At 50.4% G+C, this 17,459-nt stretch overlaps 1 non-coding gene across 1 annotated transcript; it reads left to right on the top strand.

Annotated features, from left to right (window-relative positions):
• The first annotated feature begins 10,989 nt into the window (after window positions 1–10,989).
• Window positions 10,990–11,096, top strand: LOC144614436 (U6 spliceosomal RNA). The gene has a single exon (XR_013552237.1). It is a non-coding gene; the product is annotated as a U6 spliceosomal RNA (small nuclear RNA).
• The last annotated feature ends 6,363 nt before the right edge of the window (window positions 11,097–17,459 follow it).

Genomic DNA, 17,459 nt, shown 5'->3' on the forward strand with positions numbered 1-17,459 from the left:
CGCAGAGCTAAATAACATATTGTTTGGGAGTGCATACGTGCCGGGTAAAACTTTGGAAAAAAGAAAAAGAATAAGAAAAAAAAGGCCAGTAAGGAAATGATTAGCACAAAAGTGAGGGTAAGGCTGGCAGGGAGGGGGAGGCATGTGATGGGGGATAAATACTCAGGGGGTTTCTGGGGTCCTGGCAGCGCTCTATTTCTCCGGCTGAATGGTGAATATATGGGCGCTTTTATTTTATTATTATTCCTTAAACTGCATATATACATTTTATGTACTCTTTTGAATTAAAAAAAGTAGCAGGAAGCCTTTTTGTGTTAAAATCCCAAGTGGCTAGTAAAATAAACCTAGCGAATTATAAAAAGTCTAGATTTTGAGAGTCGAGGTTCACTTGTACCTCTGAAACAACACACACACACACACACACACACACACACACACACACACCTTGATTTGCAAGTCATACAATATTGGACACAAACAGGAGACCTCAGGCACACGCTTCCTCTTTCCAGCTGAGATTCTCAGCTACACACAAGTGGACGAGTGGACAGAACCCGCAGAATCAGTGCAGACAGGAAACCGCCCGGCACTGCAGCCCCATCGATGCGTTCACAAGGGTCAGAGTGGTTGGCTGTGGACAGTGGGGAAGCTCGGTTTCAGAAGAGCTCTGGGGACACCCACCTTCCTTCTCCAAAAATCGTATCAAACTTTCCCTCTCCCACGTTCAAAGGAATGCCCCACCAGCCAGCTGTGGGAGCCAAAGCAGGACAGTTTGGTTTTTTTCTAATGTGTATTTATTTTCAAGAGAGAGACAGAGTGCGAGCAGGGGAGGGGCAGAGAGAGGGGGAGACACAGATTCCAAAGCAGGTTCTAGGCTCCGAGCTGTCAGCACAGAGCCCGATGCGGGTCTTGAACTCACAAACTGTGAGATCACGACCTGAGCCAATGTCGGACTCTTAACCGACTGAGCCACCCAGGTGCCCCCAGAGCAGGATGGTTTTAATTCGTGAGCCTCTGGGTGTCTGGCCTGGGGCCCTGAGCCTCTGGCTCTAAGACGTCTGTCTCCTGGACAGGTGTGGTTCCTGCAGGTGTTTTCTCACCTCCACGCCACTGAGAACTCCCCCTCCACCTAGCACTCCTGCTTGCCTCTGACCACTCGTGCAAGAGCGATGATGAATCGAATCTTGCTCGGGGAGAAGCAAGACATAAATACATCCGGTGTACTATTAGTGTCAATAATATTAATGCAATTATTTCCAGACTAGTCAAGATTCAATAAACGCGACAGTAAACAAGCCTGGAGCAGCCACCAGGTGAGCGCCGTGGGGGCCCCAGCGCAGCTGGCTGGCTGGCTGCTGAGAACGCCTTGCCTTTGCTGCTGTCACTCAAGCAGGGGGGAGATTCTGCCTCGTGCCTGCCCACCCAGGTCCCGATGCCTTCAAGTAACTGAGCTGGGCAACCACCTCCGATCCGAGCAACAATGTGTCGTGTCTGAAACAGACGGGCACCTGCTCCACGCTGTCTACAGGCGAGACACCAGAAAGCTCAGAGCTGAGAGACCCCATTTATAGTTGTCCATTTCCACATCTGTCATCCCACTGGACTCCGAATTCTCTGAGGACGGGGATCAGGATCCTGAGCACCCAGGACCGTGCTCAATGGAGAGCAGCAGTCAGTGAATTTGGGGCTGAGGAACCTGGAACCAAGCTGTCGAGGGGCTAAGAACGTGTAAGGGAGGAAAACTCTCCACTATCCCCTTCGGTTCTGCAGCTGGCCTACGAATTCCATCGACATAAGAGAGATCAGCAGGACACAAGCTTACAAAAGTATTTTATATTTTTGCGTCGACATGGAAGCTTCCAGAAGGAAAGTGAAGACCCAAAGAAGCCATTAGGCCAAAAGCGTGTATCATTTTAAACAAAGGCAAAGGGGTCTGGGCTAGAGGCAGTAAACTGTGGGACAGTGACTAAGAGCTACAGAACGAATGGAAAATCCAGGCTATTTTGGCCCATAATCAGCACTGACCCTGGTTTCTGGTAATAAGAGTGTTCGCTTCCTGAGGCAGGGAGGGCTCCTTTCTCACGGGAAATGTTAGGACCTACTTTTAGGTAGAAGGAGGAAGGTGAGAGAGCCCTTCCTGAATCTGCCGCTTCTCAAGCACCTTTGACTCAAGATAATCACTATGCCAAAGTGGCATCTTTGGGGGAGGTGCATCCTGAACCCCTTTGCAGGCAAGTCTGGAGTTGGATGGGCATGAAGTTAATGGCCTTTACTTCTACTTATTGGCTGTGTGACCATGGGTAAGTCACTCAGCCATTCTGTGCCTCATTTTTTTCATCTGCAAAATGGAGTTAATAATAATGCTTGCCTTATAACGTTGTGAGACCGATCAGAGAGGATGAACACCAAATAAAGTAACACAGTGCCTTACACATTTAGGTGCCTTGTAAGCATCCGGTGATTATTAGTTAAAAAGTAATTACTATGTATGATTATTAGAGAGGCAGTATGGCGGAGTGGATAAGAGCCAGACCCCCCGGGTTTGATTCCCGGCATGGTCCTTTTCTAGTTGTATGACCTTGGTTGACCTTGGGTGACAGGGCTGGGGAACCGGGGGCAAGTGAGACAACTCAGGTATAAAATTTAGGAAGACACCTCCCTGGCCTCCCCGAGTCCTGTCCCTGCTGAGCAAGCCAACTTGCATCTCTTGTGTCACATGGTGAGACATGGAACCGTTGTCCATGTAGCAGACTGTTCCGGTGTTGAATAGAAAGAATAAACCTGAGCCTGACAGTGAACCTAGAGGGAAGACAGCGAAGAACTTCCACTGATAAGGAAACAGAGGTGAAAAAAGAAGACTCTCTTGGGATTTTCTGGGCTTTCATTTGAGTGAGAAGCTGGGAATCAAATCAAAGGGGCCTTGAAGGCCGAGGTAAGAAGTTTGGTCTCGATTCTCCCTGGCGGCTCCGTTTCGGATAGAGTCAGCGATTCCCGCTTAGGGAATCACATGCTGATGACCCTCTTCCATATCCTGCTGTGGAGGCGATCTTGCTCTCCTTTCTTCCCCCGCAGGCTCCATCCTGGCAGCAGAAGTAAAAAGAGAAGAGTCAACCAGGGCGTTCCTATGCAGAGATCATAAAACATTCAGTTACTGGCTTCTCTCCAATCAGAAAAAGATAGTGTCCACTTTATTCTTAAAAAGGATAAAGCGTTCGTCTTCCCAGCAGCTACCAACCTGGGATTTAAACAGATTTGCATGGAACACTCTCCTCCGTGGCGTCCTGGCAAACGTCTCCCGCTCCCCTGCTCTCTACGAAGGCCTGTATATCTTTTCTCTGGTCCTTCCCTGCTGAATTTTAAAGAGGGTTTTAGAGGGCATGGCATGACAAGGGTTCCTCAGAGCCTTCTAAATCATAACGCACGGGACCAAAGAGGCCTAGTCCTTTTCCCGAAATGATTTGCCCACCTTGATTCCCTGGCGCCCCAGCCACAAGCTAAGAAACCTCGCAAAACATGTGAAAACTTCCCATCCTCAATTTTTCCTCCCCAAGAAACGGCTCTTAATCTTTCTCTCCCTCCCCGGCTGTCTCCGCCCTTCTCCGTCTCCCCCTGCTCTCCATCATAAAATAATAAGGCAGACCCGCACGCATCTAAATCCCTCGCAATAGCTGGAGAGGGGGGCAGCCAGACATATTTACTACTAAGTGGATGCAAATTCACTTACCGCTGATTTTCAAAGAAATGAGACGTCCCTGCCACAATATTGCTTTTCTCATCACCAAATGGGGCCTTCGCTTTGTAATTTGGCAAAGCTGTCAAAACAATCAGATCTGGGCGGCTGGATGGTGTCTGCCTGGCGTCATCCCGGGAGATGGGTCTCACCAGCAGCCCCAGGCTCCTCCACTGAGAAATGTGAGGCCGTGAAGGGACATCGGGAAGGTGTGGGACAATGGACGTAGAGCCCAGGGGCACAGGCACAGGTCAAAGCTGCCCCCCCAGCGTCCTCTGCAAAGGCAGTCCCAGGGACACAGGGTTCTGGACCCCCCAGGGAGCCCCAAGGGACAAACCACCCCCACACTCCCCACCCCCGTGCACATGCTCCCGTGCTCCCGTGTCCTTGTCTGGGATTTCCCAGGGACGCCAACCACTGCAGCCCGTCCGTGGACTCCAGATCCAGAGCCTGTGAATGGTAGAAAACTCATCTGCGGCCCAGGGAAGTCATTCGACCCACCCAGGCCCTGCTGGGATTCTTCATTAGTGGAAGGAGGCAGTGACACGGCACTGCCCCGTTCGCCTTCCACGGCTCCAGTTTCTGGTGCCGGACCCGGAAGCAAGTGCATGATGGGGCTACCCTAGACAGGGGTGCCAGTCTCCCTGCAGCTGGTGGGCTAGTCTAGATCCTTTGGTTCCCAAGGACAGAAAACCAACTCTAACACAAGCTAACATGGCCCCAGCGATCGGGAAGCTGGGTATGTTTGTTTTCTATCGCTGCTGTAACAAACTGCCTCGTTTTAGTGGCTTAAAACAATGCATATGTGTTGTCTCACAGTTCTGGAGGTAGCTCAGAAGTCTGAAAGTGAGTTTGTGTGGTTCAAATCAAGATGCCAGCCAGGCTCCGTTCCTTCTGGAAGCTCCAGGAAAGAAGTCATTCCCTGCCTGTTTTAGCTTCCAGAGAACATGCCCGAATTCCTTGGCTCATGGCCCCTTTCCAGCAATGGTGTCAGTTTAAACTCTGTTTCTGTCATCACCTCTCCTTCTCGGACTCTGACCCTCCTGCCTCCCTTTTATAAAGACCCCTTGTGATTAGACCGAGCCCACCCGGGGAAGCCAGGATGATTTTCCCATCTCAAGATCCCGAACCTAATCATATCTGTAATGTCCCTTTTGCCATGTAAGATAGCATATTCACAGGTTTTCAGGATGAGGACATGAGCAATTTAGGGAGTGATTATTCTGTCTGCAGCACTGAGGAGTGGGCTTCAGGCCTGGCTTGATCTAAGGGTTTGAACAGAATCATCAGGGTCTTTCCCTCAATTCGACCTCTGTACTCTGCTTCCTTTTGTGTTAGTCTGATTCTCTATGCCATTTAAAATAACCTTCCTCCCACAGCCAAGGAAAGTGCAGCGTGTAGCCCTAAATCATGGTGTTTCAGATTAGTAGACGGTTTCAGAAAATATAATTTCTCACCTCCCTTCCATTTCTCCCTCCCCTGGTCCAATCTGCAGTTTCTATGTGGGTGCCCTGAATTAAGTAAGGACCCTGGGAGAGGAATAAAACCTCCTTGAGATGGTTGGATGGAGCGTTGGTCACTGAACTTGGATATTAGGCACATACTTAAAAAAATCTTAACGTTTATTTATTTTTGAGAGAGAGAGAGACAGAGCGTGAGCAGGGGACAGGGAGAGAGAGAGGGAGACACAGAATCCGAAGCAGGCTCCAGGCTCCAAGCTGTCAGCACAGAGCCCGATACGGGGCTTGAACCCACGAGCAGCGAGAGATCACGACCTGAGCTGAAGTCAGAAGCTTAACCGACTGAGCCACCCAGGCGCCCTGGCATATACTTATTTTATATTCCAAGCTCGTGATGCTGGACACATCAGGTTCGAATTGCCCTAGCAGCAAAACTTGGTGATTATTTCCATCTTCTGAAGGCCAGACCAATCACATGGAGGCCACGGGCAGATATCCCAGACAGGCTCAGCCCAGGGCTTTGACGTTTGGGGTCAAGCAGGGCCTGTAGCAGCCGTAAGTCCCCCTTGGCCTCATCATGTGTTTATGACCTTGAGGCCAAGAGCTCCCCTCTCCCCGGAGCGGTACCATAATTAAGAGTAGTTTCCATTTTGCCAGACTCCAGGGACACTAGATACGTGAACACTTTGCTCGGAGAAGATGATGAAATTTAATATGTAGACACCCCCCGCCCGCCACCTCCCCCACTTAAGTGTTGTGGCTCACGTGGTCCTGTCTCCAGGTTCGCCAGGGGCAGGCCTGGTTTGTACCTGTTGATATAATCCTTAATAGCTCTCCCTTGGCTCTCCAAATGGGGCCCGTTTGAGTGATAATGTTATGGTTTCCCCAGCGCTAGCAAGAGTGAAAAGAGTGTATTTCCCCCTCCTTCTGTTCAGCTCAGCCCTGAGCCAGGTGGAGCCTCTGAGGCAGCAGCTTGGGAAGACCCCAAATTACACAGTTCCTTCTGCTGGAGTCAAAGCCAAGAAGGAAACAAGCCATCCTTTAGGTTGGAGGAGGGCGCGGAGAGCCTGTGACCTGGGCTTCTCCGTCTCACAGCCTGGGCCTAGTGCCCTGTGTCCCCCTAGGTCCTGTCTTCTCTCCTTTATTCACCCAGATCTGAGGGTAACAGCCCAGTTGCTCTAGGAAAAACACTTTGAAAAGTTTTCTTGCACTTATTTATATGAATGCATAATAATGCATAAATAATGTAAATGCATAAATAATGTCATATGCATGGGTGTGTGTGTGTGTGTGTGTGTGTGTACTCTTATTTTCCTTTGCCTTGTTAGCTCCATTTTCCTTTCCATCTCTCTCTTCTTTATCCACATAACCACGGGGAGATCCGTGCTAATATCCCAGGAGGGGTCCTTCCACATTTTTCTTTAAAATCATGTACACAACCTGTGCATACATGCGTATATGCATATAATGTTTCATGCACACACACATATATATACTTATTATAAGGGTACAGGTGGGCTTTTGTAGTTGTTTGTTTTACTGAATTAAATGGTATTCAGTTTCTTGTGTCTTGCTTTTCTTACTCAGCAATGGCCCAGGGAAGTTGTAAATGCTCTGGTGTAGCTTCAGTGAATTGTTTTGCAACAGTGTGTAAATGTACTATAATTTATTCACCTGAATCTCTAGCAATGGGTATTCACTTTGTTTCCACCGGGGAATTTCCCAGCCACCAAAATATCCATGTGTTACACTCCAGCCCTAATGCCCCTGACTTGTATATGATGCAGAATCTTTAAAAGCGAGAGTCAATTTGAAGAGTTTAATCAGCCACCATTTTTTTTTCAAGATGTCGGACGGACCCACCAATCCAGCTTCAGGCCTAGCTGGATGCTGCCCTCGGTCCCACATAAATGTAATCAAGAGCAGCCATTTTTAGTCTCTCATGTTTGCTCTCTGAGTGCAGTTCTGGACTGGGGAGGATGGGGGGCCAGCCAAAGCGGATTCCCCACACAGCAACCACCTCGATGTACTAGGAAGGGCTCAGGCTCTTGGAATAGATGACCAGACCTCAAATTCTGGCTTCACCGCTTATAAGTTGGGAGATGTGGGTAAATACTCACCTCTTCCAGCCCCAGTTTTCTCACCTTTAGAACAGGAGTCGTGAGACCAACCACGTAGAGGGTTAAGTGGGATTATGTGCACACAGGTCCTGGGGGAAGAAAGGCTTCCCCACTCACACATCATGAGTCATGGCGGGGCTTGAAGGGGAAAGTTCACATCCATCAGTAGTGATGCCCAAGGCGAACAGCACTAGTCTGATCCGCAGACAGAAACAGGTTGTTTCCAGAGTAATTGGATGCCCTGTCTTTGTTTACAGAGCCACATGTGCACCCAGGATGTTGAAGGCACTTGTTGTTGGTCAAGTCCAGAGCACTGGTGAGCCACAGGGAGAAAGACAGGCCTGGAGGTGCCCTTGCTAGGAAGGGTCCAGAGAGGAGGGTAGCTGATGGAGAGCTGAGGACTTGAGGTAGGTGCCCTGGGTTATGGGTGCAGGGGTAGCATTCCCTAAACCTTTCTGAGCTCTGGCCTTGGGCTCAGTGGGGCAGGAGCAGGCGGTAGACATTCCCCACCTGGCAACAGAGGTCTCTTCCTGTCCTTTCCATACACAACACCTCACACTTTCTAGACTCGCACCTGCTGATCTAACCACAAAGAAAGCAGAAACTAGAGCTTAACATCATAACGTCTTTGTGGGCTTAATGTGGGTGCATCGCCCCCCCCCCCCCATTCAGATGTTGAAGCCCTAACCCTCCAGTGTGATGGTATTTGGAGGTGAGCCTTGGGGAGGTAATTAGGTTTAGATAGTCCTGAGGGTGGGGTCCTCGTGATGGGCGTCCTTATGAGAAGAGGAGGAGAGATGAGAGACCTTTCTCTCTCTCTGCCATGTGAGGACACAGCAAGAAGGCAGGTGTCGGAAAGCCAGGAGGCGAGCCTTCACCAGGAACCGAATCTACCGGCATCTCGATCTTAGACTTTCCCGGTCTCCGGAGCTGTGGTTTAAGCCCCTGGTATCTTGTTACGGCAGCTGGAGCTGGCTGAAGTAGCACCCATGCCTTTCTGTTTAGGATGCTGGAAGAAAAGACCAACAGAATGTTTTTAACATGTCTGGCCCCCGAAATTGTGTCCCATAGCCAATACCAAGACCCTTGCCTCCATCCACCGTCATGCTCCCAGGGGACGGTGACCAGCACTGTGGAGAAGCATCTGGCAAGTCGGTGGGGGAGAGAGCCCACCAAAAATTCTTAACGTCTCTGGAAAGGGTGAGAACAGAGGATGACTTAGGCTGGAAAACCAGAGAGTTCCCTCTGCCCCCACAACTTCCCATTACTAAGGGCCAGATTTTGGCTTCAAACCAGACCCCAAGGAACTACCCAAGACCTCCGAGAAAGCACAAGGATTCCAATTCCCTTCATCCCCAGCAGCCTTCTCTGAGTCACCAAATGCCCCCCCCCCCCAGCATCTGCCAAGCCATCACTCACCACCCCTCCCCTTCCCCAGACACCGGCCAGATCCTAGTGATGGTCTTTCTTGGGGACAATTTGCCCAGGACTCCGACATTCTCATTTGTACCTTCCTTGGTACCAAGCATGCTGTCTCGCACACAGAGGATGCTTTATATGTATTTGATGAGTCATTGATTAGAAATGATAGGATGGTCAATACCAGCAGAGGGAGGGGACACTGGGAGCCAGCAGGTGCCTGAATTGAAGGAAAAAGTGAAGCCCCATCCCCAGGCAGAGCTTGAGTCTAGAACCCAGAGTCCCCACCAGGGAGGTGAGAGCCATTGTTACCAATTACTCAGACCTGGATTTCATTCATTCATTAAAATCTTCAAAATGGGAGTTGTGTTAACGGCCAGGCATGCTGTTCTTTCCCCTCCAGGTAAGAAGATTTATTGCCCAAACTTACATTTTATCGCGCACAACCGAATAAAAATGATCGATTTCCCTGCCCGCCTTACAGCATCCTTCCACAGTTATTAAAGTCTCTAAAAATGTTTTCTTTTTTTTTTTTTAAAAAAAAAAGGTTAAAAGAAAGAGAAGTGGAGAGAGAAGAAACCAAAAGGAGACAGAGAAACGCCGGATTGCTGAGGGCTATCCATCTTGTCAGCTCGGGACCGCATAACCTTGATGTCACTATATTTTCTGCTCATATCCAAATTTACAATTTGCCAGCCAAGGAGATGGAAATGCCAAACCTCCTCCTTGGAGGTGAATGCCGGGAGGTTCTTAAAGGGCCCAAGAGAAGGGAGGACCCCCGCTCTGAAAACCGTATAAGACAGCGAACCTGTCCCTGAGCCTTTAGCAATTTTCTCCAAGTTGGGAAAGCCCAGCCTCCTAGGGCGAGGACGGGGTTTTCACTCCAGGGCCCCAAACGCATTCATCCAAGAGTCCCATATGCGCTCTGTCCCCCTGATGGACAAGCAGATCTGTGGCCCACCTGAGCAGCCGCGGCAGGCTGGAAATTCGCCGCTCAGGTTAGGAGATGTGATGGCGGAGGAAGGTGTGAAGCATAGTGTGCGGGAGGCGTTTAACCCACAGGAAAGCTGCACACGAGCCCAGCAAAAGTGCCAGTTTGCACACAAACAGGATGGGCTATTACACATCATTCATGTGTTCGTTCTAGTAGGTCCCCAAGAACCTTCTCTCCGCTGTTTTGGTAATTTAATTTTACTAAATACCAAGTAATACAATTGTATATCACCCATTCGCAAACATATTGTGAATTCCTTCAGGACAAGAATAAGGTCTCTCTCTCTCTCTCTCTCATGTGCACACACACACACACACACACACACACACACACTGGGTGTTTTCTACAGGGGTCTGTTGCAGCTTATTCAGAGTGGTAAAACCCTGTTTTAAAACATAATTCAGAATTTATTATTCGTTACTAGATCAGTCTGGCCTTTTTCCAAATTAGTGCTAATTAGTCAGTCTTCCTGGACTTGTTTCTGGGCGAACGAGGACCTCTGTCCTTTGCTGAGACCTCAGTTCCTCCTCAGGCAATTCCATCCTGAGTCCTGAGGGATGCCGACACCCCAGGCGAGGCCGTGGGCCTCCGCAGCAGCACTGGGGGGTACCCTCCCTGGAAGGCTCCCTCCATTGTCCTGGGTTTTCCCGGTGCGTGGGAGTCTAGAGTCCTGTCGGGGAGCACTTTCCCAGCGTGGCCTGGAAGATAGCCATAAATCTGTCTCGGGCCATTTGTCTCGGCCCTCAATGCCAAGCTTAACAGGCACTTCCATCGGCCCTGATGCGCCAACGATCTATAAGCCATTAACCAGGCAGTATTAGACCTCCCAGCTCGGACTCTTCTGTGGGAGCACACGCAGAGGAGGGAAGGAGGGAGAGAGGGGAGGGCTGCCTGGACGGCAACCGCTGGGCCCATTAGGGCTGCAAAATCATGCAGCACCTGCCCAGCCAGGTCCTACTCTAGACCTGAGTGTAAGACAGGGACCCAGCCCAGCAGTGAGAGGCCACAGCTGGCCAATGGCTGGGGGGGGGGGGGGGGGTGGCGGGCAGTCAGGACAGTGGTTCAGACTTAGAGAGCCACCAATCTCACTTCTGCTCTTTCTGCTATGTCTTCTAGAAGGTGCACTGCCAGAGTGGGCTGCACCTGTCCTCAGGCAGTCGGCCTTTGACCCCTCACTCCGAGTCCGAAAGCTCCCCCAGAGCCCACGTCCTGGGGCATCCCATCCTGAATGCCAGATCCCCCCTTTTATAAGAAGAGGTGGCTGGTGTGCTCGCTTCGACAGCACATATACTAAAATTGGAACAACACGGAGAAGATTCGCGTGGCCCCTGCACAAGGGTGACACACAAATTCGTGAAGCTTCCAGGTTTTTAAGCAACACTAATATAAAAACAGGGAAGGGGACGAAAACATAAGAGACTCTTAAATATGGAGAACAAACAGAAGGTTGCTGGCGGGGGGGGGGGGGGGGGTGAAAGGGGGGAGGGGCTGAATGGATAAGGGGCATTAAGGAATCTACTCCTGAAATCGTTGCTGCACTATATGCTAACTTGGATGTAAATTAAAACAATAAATTAAGGGAAACCAATTTGACAATAAACTTCATATATTGAAAAAAATAAAAAAATAAAAAAATAAAAACAATAAATTAAGTAAAATTTTAAAAAAATAGACGGCTGGTGGTGGTAGTAAGGGCTAACAACAGTTTGCACTCCCCAAGAATCAGGTGCTAGCCTCAGTCCATCTCACACACACACACACACACACACACACACACACAGCCCCTCTGTCTCCACAGCAACCCCAAGAGACAGCTGCTGTTCTCAGCCCCGCCGCTCAGGTCGAGGAGCAGAGGCACAGAGCTGTTAAGAAGCCTTCCCAGGTCACACAGCTGGAAGGCAGCATGCGGATTTTAACCAGACCGCTTGGCTACGGGACCTGTGCCCCTTCTCGGTGGCTCTGTTGACTGCCTGTCAAAGTGGCTGGGAGGCCAACATCAAAACACACTGGATGGAGACAGCCCAACTTAAGGTTGGCGAAAGAGTCATGCGTCCCAGGTGGCCACCACTGAACTGGTAGGACTGACCCCGCAGCCCGAAAAGCAAGGGAGAGCAGTTTACCTAAACAGTCCTGGCTCAGGCCAGAGAGACCGAAAATTGCATCTTCTATTCCTTCTAGAAACAGGACTGTCTAAGTTGTTTCCATCATCGGAGCCTCTTAGCCCATCCATGTTTTTAGGTCCAAGATCTCCTCGTTCTGAGGTTCTTATGACAAGAGCCTATGCCAGCTGGCTGTGCTGAAGGGACCGGTCTCCAGGGTCCCCTTACATGGCAGATGTCCCTTCATACATGGGAGGGACAAGATAGGACAGGATGAGATGGGAAAGGAAATGGATGAGTAGTGTCTTTTTAGCTAAATTATCCATGTGTTCCAAAGTCCTGACTTTCCAAAAACTTATGGATAATCGATCATTAAAAAAGAAACAACCAGGGGTGGCTGGGTGGTTCAGTCGGTGGGGCGTCCGACTGGGGCTCAGGTCATGATCTCCCAGTTCTTGCGTTCGAGCCCTGCATTGGGCTCTGCGCTGACAGCTGGAGGCTGGAGGCTGCTTCGGATTCTGTGTCTCCCTCTCTCCCTGCTCCTCCCCCACTCGTGCTCTGTCTCTCTCTCTCTCTCTCAAAAATAAATAAATAAACATTAAAAAAATTCTAAATAAAGAAGAAATATCCATACCATCCCAACACCTACCAGATAACAATGTGTGTAATAGCCTGTGGTCCAGTGCTGTTCACCCAGGATTGAGAAAGCTCCATTACACGTGTATTAGTCAGCTCAAGCTGCTGTAACAAAATACCACCGATGGGGGCTTAAACCACAGACATTCATCTCTCACTGCTCTGAAGGCTGGGAAGTCCAAGATCAAGGTGCTGGCAGACTCAGGTCCTGGTGAGGGCTCTCCTCCTGACTTGCCTTCTTGCTGTCTCCTCTCAGAAGGGGACCAATCCCATCATGGGGACTGCACCCTCATGACCATCTAAACCTAACTACCTCCAAATACTTCAAAGGCCCACCTCCAAATACTTCATCGTAGTGGGGGTGAGGGCTTCAACATATGGATTTTTACGGGGACACAAACATAGGCTCTCGAGGCCTCTCTCTGTGTTCCGCTTCCCCGCTGTGGGCCCCAATCTACCTGGATTACCCCACTTATGTCCCATCTCAAAACCCCTTTCTCCCAGGAAGCTTCCCCTGACTACATCTTCCCTTTCTCTGATTCCCAGCTCTAGTTAGAATGTGTCACCCAGTTGAACACCTGCTTCTGTACAATGCTGTATTGATCTTGCAATCCAGATATAGAGCTCACAAGCCTACGTTCCTGCCCTGTGGCCATCCTGAATGACTTTAATTTTTTAATGATTAAGAAACAGACTCGTTGGGGCGCCTGGGTGGCGCAGTCGGTTAAGCGTCCGACTTCAGCCAGGTCACGATCTCGCGGTCCGTGAGTTTGAGCCCCGCGTCAGGCTCTGGGCTGATGGCTCGGAGCCTGGAGCCTGTTTCCGATTCTGTGTCTCCCTCTCCCTCTGCCCCTCCCCCGTTCATGCTCTGTCTCTCTCTGTCCCAAAAATAAAAAAATTAAAAATGTTGACAAAAAAAAAAAAAAAAAGAAACAGACTCGCAAAGAACCATAGAGCATTAACCCCTCATCTTACAAATTTGAAAACAGAGGCTCTCAGAAGTTATGGGTCATGGCCTAATGTCATGTGGCCAGGACAGCCAGAGCTCAGAAGCCTGGTATCTTGGTGTCTTTGCTTGAGTTCTAAAAGCAGACATACGGGCAAGGATTGGAGTGCAAGTAGTTGATTGGGGGGTGGTTCCAGGAAGCACGGGAGAGAGCGGAGAGGCAAGAGGGAAGGGAGGAAAGCTAATTAAGGGGGTGTTAATGAGTGAGCAGGTTACCACTGTGGGCAACCGGGGCCTCCATGTCTAGGGGCCTCCAAGAGGCGGCAAAACACAAGAGGGCTCAAGGTTGAAAGCCCCGCTTAGGGATTTAACTTCCAGCACCTCCTCTTGACTTGGGGGGCCAAAGAGGGTGGGCTAAAGAGGGAGGGGCAGGCCACCCGCCATGGTCAGTAACACTGGCCCATTCATGGGTGTAAAACTGCTACCCCGATTTCCTTCCCTGTGTCTGGTTCTCTGCTGGGGACTAGCCTCTGCCCCAAAACATCAGATGAAAAGATATGACCCCTAATCCATTCCCAGACCCCAGGGATACACATTGTCCCAAGGGCTTTGAAAGAGCACAAGCGGAAAATGGAACATCCAAGGATGTTTGGGAGACGCGTCATCACATGGGTGTAAGATGGCCCCTGACACACTTGCCTGGCTTCTTGCCACAGGACCCTCTTCCCGGGAACCTCCTGTGTAGGGGGCTCACATTAAGCATTAAGCACTGTGCCGGGGTTAAGCAGACCCCATCCCGGCCTTCCGCACTCCCAGGGTGGGTGGGCTATGGCCGCAGGGAGCTGACGGGCCAGCACGGTGAGTGACAACCCATGTGCGTGCCTCTTACAGCAGATCCGTGAGCACTGGGCACAGAAGGGCATGAGGAGGAAACACGGAGGGCATCTGGGTGGCTCAGTTGGTTAAACATCTGACTCTTGGTTTTGGCTCAGGTCATGATCTCACCATTCGTGGGTTTGAGCCCCGGGTCGGGCTCTGTGCAAACAGTGGGGAGCCTGCTTGGGACTCTCTGTCCCTCCCTTTCTCTCTCTCTCTCTCTCTCTCTGCCCCTCCCCCACTCGTTGCCAATCTCCACCACCACCACCCCCACCTCTCAAAATAAATAAACATTAAAAAAATAAAAAGGAGGAAACGTGGGCCATAACTTCATCTGTTTCACAAAACTCCCAGCTCTTCTCCCAGGCACATTATACTCTGAGTTTATGAGGCAAAGGTAATTGTCATTTTCCCCTCTTGTCCTAGAAGCCAAGCTCACTGCGTCCAGTGAATATGGGCCTCCGCATTAGACTGGCTTCCTTGAAAGGTATGGCCCTTGCATAGCTCCTCCCCTTCCAAACAGGCACAGGGAAAGCCCCAGAACAGGAGTCAGCAAACTCAGAGTCTAGCCTCCTCTCTGCCTCTAACCGTCTCCACACACACCTTGTGACATGTCCCTTTCTAGGCCTTCTTTTTCTCATCTGCAACCCAGGGATGTTGGACGGATCCATTGATAAGGACCTTTTCAGCACTGGTGTTCTGTGTCTTGATTGTAAAGGGCCCCCAGGGACACTGAGCCCCTGGTCCAGAGAAACTACTGACCCCTGGATGGACAACACACTTCTCAGTGCCTTCTCCCTTATGCAACCTTCTCCGTCAAGGACACATGGTCCTCAGCATCCCAAGACACCTCCTGCTATGCTGATATGCCAGGTCTGGCGGGGCAAGTAAGCGGGGACAGGAGAGTGGCGGTGGCTCCCTGCTTTGCCCTTCCCGCGACAGGGCTCAGAGTCTTGGAGCAGAGCCACCTCAATGGCCTGGCACATATGAACCCCCTTCGCTGAGGTGGCATAGCCAACATCCTACCCTCTACTCCCGCCTCTGGCTCTGCTTATATCCACACCGACGGCCGTGTTGCACACAAACCTGTGTACCCAGTGGATTTGGGATGGGAGAAAAGAAAGCCAGGAGGGGTGGTTTCCTGGCTCCCCCTTCACCTATGGTCCCGTGGGGAACAGTGTGTTGGGATTTGGAGGGTTTTCTGACTGGGCTCCACTCCCCAACACTCCCAGAGAGTAGCCTCAACGCAAAAGGTTTCTGGGACATGGCCCCCCACCACCGGCCACCTGGCCTTTGAAGACACAGCTCAGATGTCCAGCTGGGTGAAGGACCTTTCCAGGGGAACAGCACTGAGCCAAGCCCCCGGAAGCCCAGGCCAGCCTCTAATAAGGGGCCATTCCTTTTACATCTGGTACTATTTGATCTTTATTTGCTCAGATCGCAAAGCCTGTTTACAGGGCTTTCTTTTGCAAAGCGCATCTCAAACTTCTCACCGGCTAGGGCTCTCCAGCATCACGGCCAAGTGAGTGATTATCACTGTACCCTCAGTGGGGAGACTGGGGCTCCAGGAACAGAAGAGACTGGGTCCATTTCAGGTAGTCCCTCAATTTGGGGTCAGGGAGAGAATCTGCCGTGGGGTCGTGGGGTGGTGGAGCCGGGAAGCGGGGCAGTGCCTCCTTGGGACCTGGGGCACACCTGCTGTTTTCAAAAACTATGGAATGGGAGAAAGAAAAGAACAGAATGGGGGTGGGGGGAGACCCCCATGGCTCAGACCACCCTCTCCGGCAATCTCATGCAGCTGCGCGTCCGGTCACCTCCTTCCCAGCACCTTCCTCTCACGCCAACATTCAATCATCTTTTCCTATTCACTCCGTCTCTTCCATTTTTATCTTCCGCTGCCCGTGGAAATTGGTGTGAAATAAAAAGGCAACTCTGCCTACAGATGTAATCAATTGATTTGGCAGGTAGCCCGTGGACACCTAGGAAGGGGAGAGCCAATTTCCAGGGTGGATACTCCCTCCTGCATTTTCTCTCTCTACCTCCTCCCTCCCTGCCTCTGGGTCCCCCTCCTTTTATTTTTCTGTCTCCTTCTTTTTGGCCTTGCTTTGATCTTGTTATTTCCCGCTTTGCATTTAATGGAAATAAACCAGCCTATGGCTTTCCCCCACCTTTCCTTATTATTATTTTGTTGTATGAAAGGCAGTGGAGGGAAGGCGTCCCTGTCTCACCTGCTGCTTCCGCAGGAGAGGCTCAACTCCCAGGGGCCTTGTCACTCTTTCTGGAGAAGTGGGACCAGGTTTGAGATCGTAAGGGATTCCAGCCTCCTAACCCCTCCCAGAGACTCCCAGATCGGAGAAAAGGCTGTAAAATCAGTCCCAGGATGAACATCTCCCTACCCTCCAGGAAAAGAGAAAATGCTCCATTCTGGGCCCTTGTATATTTTCACTCCGGAATTCATTTATTTATTAAGCATTACCATGGGGGGGGGGGGTGTAGAAATGAACAAAACCAATCATAAATCCTTCCCCAGTGCGACAGCTGGCACAGAGTAGGTGCTCAATGAATGGTGGTCACTGTGGGTCCCTATTATCCTGAAAGTCTCTATTACAGTGCAATAAATATTCATTTCCTCCCTCCTGGAGGCCAGAGAGACTAACTTTGTATGATATCTGGTCTTTGTAGTTGTTTTAATATGAGAAAGAATGGACGAGTGAAACCCAAATCTTCACTCCAGTGCAATCTCTATTAGAAGACCTTCATTAAACACACATAAATGTATAATTAAAAATTTGTGATAAGTGGTATGAAGAGAAACCAGAGGGTGCTACAAGAAAGACTTAATTTAGAAAGGTGGGGGAGGGGGATCTGTGGGAGCCAGCATCTTAAAAAAAAAAAGTGTAATTTAATCCAGTGGTTCTCAAAGTAGGGTCCCCACAGCAGCAACAGCAGCGGCAAGGAACTTGTTAGAAAGCAAATCCTCGGGCCACCCCAGAACGGCTGAATCAGAAACTCTGGGGACAAGGCCTAGCTACTGAAGCTCTCCAGGTGAGTCTGACTCTTCCTTAAGCGTGAGAACGGCTGATGTCAGCTGAGGCGGGAGGGTTAATGGGAGCTGGCACAGGATGGGGAGAAAGAAGACTTTCCAGGCAAAGAGAATAGCATGTGCCAAGGCCCTGAGG

This window comes from Panthera onca, chromosome E1, assembly GCF_046562875.1.
Source record: "Panthera onca isolate mPanOnc1 chromosome E1, mPanOnc1 haplotype 2, whole genome shotgun sequence".
Classification (NCBI taxonomy): domain Eukaryota; kingdom Metazoa; phylum Chordata; class Mammalia; order Carnivora; family Felidae; genus Panthera; species Panthera onca.